Genomic DNA, 6,457 nt, shown 5'->3' on the forward strand with positions numbered 1-6,457 from the left:
AAAGAAAAGAAAAGAAAAGAAAAGGAAGGCATCCCCAGCAGGCCCTGCCCCGAAGTGAATGTTGTGTGATGTCATCTTCCCTCCACTGAGCAAGGTGGTGTCACATGACCTGCATTGGTGTGACTGTTGGGCAAGGACGCTGCACTTCTGTCCAGATTTATGCCGCCACTTTGCACATCAGTGTGATGCAGATGGGCAGCCAGGTCACAGATGCAGCTCTGCACCTGTCTGATCCCCTCTCAGCCTGGGGTTGTCACTCCTCCGGGTGTCACTCAGACACCATTTGCTTTCTGACTCAAGACGATTCAGTCTCTTCAAGCAAACTCTCATTCACCATGATGGCTACACAGACAGAAGTACAGACAGCTACTAAGATGGGCAGCAAATGCAAGTAGGAACAGAATTAAAAACGGAGCAAAGCCAGGCGTGGTGATGCATGCTTGTAATCCTAGTATTCAGGAGGCTGAGGCAGGAGGATCACCATGAGTTCAAGGACAGCCTGGGCTACATAGTGAGACCTCACCTCAAAAGAAAAAAAAAAAAAAACAACAGAGCAAGATCCAAACTGTTCTAGACTGTATGCAGGAGGAGCAAGCTCCCTCCTGTGGAGTCTGAAATCTGGTCAGAAGCGGACAAGCAGCCCATGTATAGGCATCTGTTGTTTCCATCATTAGCTTTGTTGTTGGAGAAATGCAAATAGTCCACACAAGGCTCTGAAGACAAGCCTCCTGCCAGTTTTGACACAGGAATTGAGAACACTGTCAGGAAGAAAGACAAGGCAGGAAAACCTTTGCTATGTGAAGACCCAGAAACTGACAACTTAACGGTGAAAGCTATCCGGGTGTGCCTTCACCTTCTTAAATTGGAAAAAGTGAAGATTTCTACAGTCTATGCATCGCTTGTCTGAAGACAGACATGCACAGTGAGATCCACAGGAGTGGCAAGCATGGGCCTCGTGCTGCCCCAGGCAGTCTCAGCAGGTCCAAGGTGCCAGCACAGGCGCACTCAGCCCACAAAGAATGGGGGGGGGCAGCATCTGCCCTGCAACAGGAGCACATAACCATGGCAACAGTGGGAGGTGGGCAGTGGACCAACCCCTCATGGTCCTCACTCTATGAGGTCAAGCAGTCACCCAGGCATCAATCAGGATCCAGAACTCCCAGCTCCAGCTGCAGTTGAACCAGAACCTCAGCCTCTTGACCCAGGATGAGGCTCAGCCAAGAACAAGGCGAGCATCCTACCCAAGTTCAGCATCAGCGTGACGCAGTCCTGGCAGAAAGCATCCCTACCCCACCGCAGACAAGAAAGAGCAGAGTGCTGCTCAAATGTGGCACCACCCCAAATCAACAACAGGCTTATCTGTGCTGAAAGATGCATCTTGCGGCCAGTATTGGATTCCAGTTGTTTAGAGATCCTGAAAGCAAAGAAAAAAATTTCTCAGAGCAGGCCAGTTCAGAGGTCTTAACCGCCTAGCAAGCTCATTGTGTCAGAAGGCACGACTGTGAGCACACCACGCCATGAACATGACCATGACCGTGGACGACCTCCAGCCCCTATGCTCGGCCAAGCCACTGGCTGTGCAGCAGGTCGCGCTGGCGGCAAAGCCTGGATTCTTTGTGCCTTTGTGGGGTGCAGTGACTTCCTTCAAACGCGTGCATGTGTGGGTTCTTAAAAAAATTCTTGGAAAATATTCAAGAGCACAAGGTTTGTGATACACAATTTATGAGGTTGGTGGATCCACCTCCCACTTTCCCACGGTAAAATATCCCTCACAAATTCCATATATTTGAATACTAAGCCAGCCATATAATCAGATATATTTAATAGGGGTGAGGAACAGACATGTTTACTTTAGAAAGAATGAAAAAGACAAGATTTACAAGATAAATATTTGAAGGCAGTACGCTCTGGCCAACTGTTATCAGTTGGTATTTCTGCAAGTTCAGAACACTTTAAACCCGATTTTCTGGACCTGGGAATTTTCTTTCTTTCTCTCTTTCTTTCTTTCTTTTCCCTTCCTTCCTTGCCCCCTCCCCCATCCCTAAACCCAGGAATTTTCAACATGGTCACTAATTACTCAGAGGCATAGATGTAAAAACATAAGGTAAATTTTTAAACCTTTTTCACCATGGATGAAGCTGTGATTTAAAAGCTAGTACATAGAGGGATTAATAGGAAATCAGAGTTGGAAATAAAACTTGGAACCGCTTTGCATACACTCTTCTCACATGATGTTTTAGCTATGTAACTTGAGTATAACATCAAATTTAAACAAATACGGACAAAAATCACATCAGTAAAATACTAAAAATCTCATTTTTATATTTGTTTCAGATGTTTTAAATAGTTGCAATGGCTTTAAAATGACGATTTAAAATGTTGCTTATAATACAGTTTTGCCTGCTAAAGTCTCCACTTTTTGTAACCTGTTTTATTTCTTTGGGTGTAAAGCGTTTGGGCTTAGTATTGTGACCTAGTATATGTTTTGTCCCAGTTATGTAGTAATGTTTCAATCCATCTTCCAGCTGTAGCTGCTGAAATCACACAGCTGTGAAGACTTGCCTTTGTGTCCGTTAGAGTGCTCCTCAATTCTGTATGTAGTAGCCTAAGTACTGTACAAAAGACGTCACTGCTTCCTTTAAGACTGTTTTGTAATATATTTAAGGACTGGAATTGTTTTTTAAAGGAAAACATTCAAGTATGACAATATACTATCTGTGTTTTCACCATTCAAAGTGCTATTTAGTAGTTGAAATTTAAACTATTTAAAGTGGCCAAAATGTAAAAAAAAAAAAAAAATTATTTAAGAGTTTAGCACTAGAACCCGGGTGTGGGGTAGTCAGGAGGCTGAGGCAAGAGGATCACCACAAGTTCAAGGGCAGCCTGGGCTACATAATGAGTTCAAGGCCAGCATGAACTACGTTGTGAAATCCTGTTTTTTAAAACAAGAGAGAGTTTAACAGTGCAACTGAGATGAATGACCACCCCTGACACACCTCGAGTCCCTAATTAGATTAAGGAATAGTGCTGCCATTTTCTTTTTTAAAAAGGCAGTTTTAATTGAGTTCTGTGGTGTCCAGCAGATGTCACTGGGCCGCTGTGTCTGGGTAGCCCGAGGGCGGGAAGAAAGCTGCGCCTGGCGAAGCGGTGGCAGTGGCCGCAGCAGACTGAGCGCTCCTCGGTCCTCTGGTGACCACCGAGCTGTTTCATCTGCTATGTCTAAAAAGAAGCTCCTATGTTTACCTTGCTGGAATTATTGGGTAAAAAGCTATTTTTCATAAACTATGAATTGGATTATGATGATAGTGAGGATAAAATTCCTAGGGAAAAAACAATAAAAAATACGGAAAAGAAATTTTAATCACTGTTGGGAAGGTTCACGTTTGAGGGGCTGCATCCAGTGACTGCTGCTTTGCAGGCTGAGTTCTGAGGCAGCACGCAGCGTGCGTGGTCAGGACGGGGAAGCTCTTGCGTGGGTGTCTATGCCCTCTGGCCCCTCTCTCCTTCCACAGCTACCAGTATTCTCTCCTCACTGCCATGTCCTGTCCTACTCCCTTCCCAAAGGCCCCACCTCTAATCACCACAGTTGGATTAAGTTTCCACCTTCTTTTTTTTTATCTTTTTGAGACAGGGTCTCGCTATGCAGTTCAGGCTGGCCTTGAGCTCACTTTGTAGTCCAGGCTGGCCTCAAACTCACAACAATCCTCCTGCCTCAGCCTCCCAAGTGCTGGGATTACAGGCGTGGGCCACCACTCCCAGCTGTTTCCACCTTCTTAATACCTCACAGTGGGGACTGAACCCTTGCAGGGACTCAAACAGTATCCAAGCCATTGTGCTAGGTACGATTGTTTCTTTTATACAAAGAAACTGTTACTATTTTTGGAGAGGTGCACTTTCTCCAAAATGAGCCTGGGCAGAAGAAGTGAGAAGGAGGAGGAGAAAGAAAGAGGGCAAGAGGGAGGGGGGAGAAAAGGAGGATGGAAAGGAAGAGGGAGGAGGAAGAAGAAGGAAAAAAAGGAAGGAAGGGAGGGAAGGACTGAAAAGTAGATAGTTATAGGAGAAAGCCTAGAGGAAATGTACCTTACTGTATAGCAAAATAAAGGCATAAATGCACATGGTCAGTTTATTCCTCCTGGAGCTTTGGAAAAATAATCTCTGAAGGTTGCTTATAGCCCAAAGTGGTCCTTCTCAAAATATGGCCCACTGACAGCTTTCTTTTGACACCCCTGAAGAAATTGTTAAAAATACAGATTTTGCTAGGCATGGTGGTGCACGCCTAAAATCCCAGCACTTAGGAGGCTGAGGCAGGAGGACTACCATGAGTTCAAGGCCAGCCTGAACTACATAGCGAGACCCTGTCTCAAAAAAATTAATAATAATAGCTACCCCCAATGACTGATCTTTGGATCTAGATTTGAATCCAGACATCTGTATTTTAATGAGCTCTCAAGTGATTCTGATGCCCCCCAATACTGAGGCTATCAGACTAGCCCAGTGTGCACTGCCACTCACTGACCATGGCTCACACCTGCTCTCGAGGACCACTGAGCCAGCTGAGCCTCCCACACCCACCGCTCAACAGGGAGGTGTCTGCAATGACCTGTGTCTCCGCTCACACTCACTGGTCCTAAAAATAGAGATGGCGCTGTGAGAATAAAATGATTATTAAATGATTACACCGTTAGCCATAATGCTGAAAATCCTGATAGAAAAACCTGCTAGAAATAAGATGGATAGGAGTAACTACCACACATCTACATTTTTGGCCAGAAAGGGAAAGTTTACAATGTGTATCAAATGTTTTTAAAAATGTGCAAACCATTTGAGCCAACAATTTGACATCAGGAAAACTATCCTCAGGAGACAGAGAGATGTGTGCAAAGACGTGTGTACAAAGATAGTCACTGAACCCCAATGTATAATAGAAAATAATTTAAACCAATCATCCAAAAAATTGTAAACTGGATAGAAAATAATAGAACCATAAAATGAAATGCTGTCTGCCTTCCACCACTCACTACTTTTAGAACTCATCTTCTAAAAAATATATATTGATAAGGAAAAATGCTCATAATACATTGCTAAGTTCACAGCTTGTTACAAAACAGCATATGGAGTATGTATATATAATTTTATAGTGAAAATGTATATGGAACTTTAAGTATTTCATATGTGATATATTTATATGTAGTATTATGATATATACACGCATATATATGTTATATGAAGATGTAGTCACCACACAAATATGAGAAGGGGGCAAGAGGGCATTGACTATTATTATTCCCCCCATTACCCTCCATGCCTCCCCCTACCCTCCAGTTTCACATTTAACTAGATTATTAAGAGTCCTTCATCCCCCTTCTTGCTGCAAACAAGATCCACTCATGGATGCTAAGATTAATGGGCAAAAGTTTAAAGAGAAACAGAATTTGCATAATACCAAATATAATTATTAATGCAAAAGGATAGCAACTTTGCAGTGTAGAAACCCGGAACATGTATTTATTAATACAGAGGAACAGGTAGTAACTTATCAGTGTAGAAAGCCAGCAGACACCCTTTTGATGCAGTGACCAAGATTAATGAAGTTAGTAATAGGACACATGAAGATCATGAGCCCATTGATAACAATGCACTGAGAAAAACACAACAGCACTTCTGCAATATACTTTCCAACAGACACAATTTTATTGCAGTCACCAAGAACATCTAACAAAGCAAAATCAAGTTACTTCTACAAACTAACTGAGCCGTACTCTTCCAAAGTTTCAAGGTCATGAAAGACTGCAGCAGAACCATAGATTGGGAGAAACTAAAGAGACATGATAATTCAAATGTGCCATGGTATGGTAGATCAGTTCCTGGAACAGAAAAAGGACATTAGTAGAAACATTGGTGAAATTCAAATAAAGCCTGTAGTTCAGCTAATAGCATTGTACCATTGTGGTTTGGTTTGGTTTGGTTTGGTTTCTTGTCTTTGTGAGACAGGGTCTCTATGCCGCTCAGGCTTGCCTTGAGCTCACTTTGTAGCCCAGGCTGGTCTTGAACTCACAATGATCTTCCTGCCTCAGCCTCCCGAGTGCTGGGATTACAGGCATGTGCCATCACACCTGGCTGTACCATTGTTAACTTTGCAGTTTTGATCATTGTACTATGGTGTGTCAGATAGTAACATTAGGAAGTGAGGAGTATAAAAACTCTCTGTACAGTTGTTAGCAGTTTTCTGTTGCTTTGTGACAAATTACCACACACATAGCAGCTACACATTCTGCTCAAGGTATCCACTAAACTCAAGAAAATCACCAGGGCTGGGGTTCTTATCTAGGGCTCAGGATCCTCTCCCAAGCTCATTACAGTTATTAGCAGAATCCATTTCGGCAGTTATAGGAAAGATGTCCCATTTCCCTGAAGGTGTTCAGCTATAGGCCTCCCTCATCTGTTAAAAGCCTCTCTC

General features: G+C 43.2%; 1 pseudogene; it reads left to right on the forward strand.

Moving 5' to 3' along the window:
• The first annotated feature begins 335 nt into the window (after positions 1–335).
• Positions 336–1,465, forward strand: LOC102020323 (annotated as a pseudogene).
• The last annotated feature ends 4,992 nt before the right edge of the window (positions 1,466–6,457 follow it).

Source organism: Chinchilla lanigera, unplaced genomic scaffold (assembly GCF_000276665.1).
Source record: "Chinchilla lanigera isolate Chin_1 unplaced genomic scaffold, ChiLan1.0 scaffold00067, whole genome shotgun sequence".
NCBI lineage: Eukaryota > Metazoa > Chordata > Mammalia > Rodentia > Chinchillidae > Chinchilla > Chinchilla lanigera.